The 1,793-nt window shown below is 42.7% G+C and overlaps 1 pseudogene; it reads right to left on the bottom strand.

Annotated features, from left to right (window-relative positions):
- Window positions 1-439: 439 nt before the first annotated feature.
- On the bottom strand, window positions 440-554 carry LOC133061061 (small nucleolar RNA SNORA70; annotated as a pseudogene).
- Between the last annotated feature and the right edge of the window lie 1,239 nt (window positions 555-1,793).

Genomic DNA, 1,793 nt, shown 5'->3' with positions numbered 1-1,793 from the left:
CTCTTTTTTGACAGGAACGTAGGATTTATTGGTGAACATGAGTAAGGAGGGGCTCTCAAGCCTTGGGTGCCAAGGCTTTCATGAGTTCAGGGCCCAACATTTGTCCAGGAGGTACGATTAGGGATGCATTTGACCCCACAGTCATCCAGAATGAGCCACTTTCCTGCCACCATGTTTTCAAATTCATCAGCATTAAACTTAGTAAATCCCCACTTCTTGCAGATGTGGGTCTCCTGGTGGCCAGGAAACTTGAACTTGGCCCTGCCTGCTGGGTCTCAATCACACACTTCTTGTTCTACAGCTTGGTGTGGACAGACATTATGATTTGGCCAATGTGGGCCCTGGCCACTGTGCCCTGGGACTTTCCAAAGGCAACATGCACAGCTGTCTGGAGGGTAGATTGGGGACAGCATGCTGGGCATGAATGTCCACTGGCAAAGGCTATCTCCACGTTCTCTTAGGGCAGCTTATGCAGGCAACAGGCTGCTGTTTGCGGCCATCGCATACCAGGACCCCATGGGGAGAAAAGCGCTGGTCAGCTTAATTGGCTGCAAATGGATTATCTGTTACAAAGCAGTAGATTACTAACTCGAGTTGGCACTCAGTATGTTTTTGGGAAATGAAGAAGACTAAGCAGAGGTATATATTTATTCTTTGGTCACTTGATGGAGGGTTCATAATGATGGTGAGACGTCTGGAGTTGAAGAGGTTTGGATAAAACTGTAATTGACTATAGCTAAGCTACAAGAGCAGGTCCAATATAAACACCTTAGGAATCTTAGAAAATGTTCTACAGCCTGATCCCTTTCTCCTGTGCTAAATAAAGCAAAACACTTCACATCAAGGAACTTACAATCAGATGCTTGGAATCTGCCAGCTCACTGTGTTTGTTCTCATATATGCATATTTCAGGAAAATCTCTGCAGCCAGGAGGACCCTGGAAAATCCATCTAGTTGGTCTTGAGAAGAGCTGCTTGCTTGTTTATCTGATATCTTTATCCTGTCATGAATAAGTTCACTCCCTTTCCCCCTTATTTGTTGTCATTATGATATCAGTGAAAGCTAATCCTGAAGCACTTCCTGGAGATGGAGAGAGATGTGATTCATTTTTCTAACAATATGTTTATTGATTGTCCACAGGAAAAGATCAATGCATTAAAAACAAAATGCATCATTTCTAACAGGAGCACAGCTTTGGTGTTAGGTCTGCAGGATGCAGCTGAAATACAGAAATATCAGCTGGAGGATTTACCAATGCAGTCCCTGACAAAGGAATACTGCTTAGGTTCAGTTGGAAGTATAACTGAAGAGTTTCCTTCCCATTTGGTTTAGTCTTGAATGGTTAAATGATTTGACACATTAAAGTGGGTAAGGGACTAATTAGGCAAGTGAATAGGTGCTTATACACCATGTGAAGGTCTGAGGACACATGCTCAATAATTTTTAACACAATCAAGTAGTTCCACTGGTTGTAAACATAGCAGCACAAACAAGCATCCAAGTGAAGATCTGCCTAATAGACTCTTCCTTCAGCCACATGGCAAGTCTCTGGTTTGTTCTGAGACCCTTGACCATTGTGCACAGCTTTCTCCATCCATCTGAAACTCATCAACCCTTCCTTTGGCTTCCATTTCAACACCATAATTACAGAGAAGGAGAGTAAATTGCTCAAACTTGGGGGACATTTATTTAAAAACTAAATATGGTATATTTAGGATAAATACACCAATAAGTAATATAAAGGGCGATTTAGGTTTCTACTGCCAATGCAGGAGATGCAGGTTTGACCCCTG

This window comes from Dama dama, chromosome 8 (genome assembly GCF_033118175.1).
Source record: "Dama dama isolate Ldn47 chromosome 8, ASM3311817v1, whole genome shotgun sequence".
NCBI lineage: Eukaryota > Metazoa > Chordata > Mammalia > Artiodactyla > Cervidae > Dama > Dama dama.
This window is presented reverse-complemented; position numbering and strand designations above follow the sequence as displayed.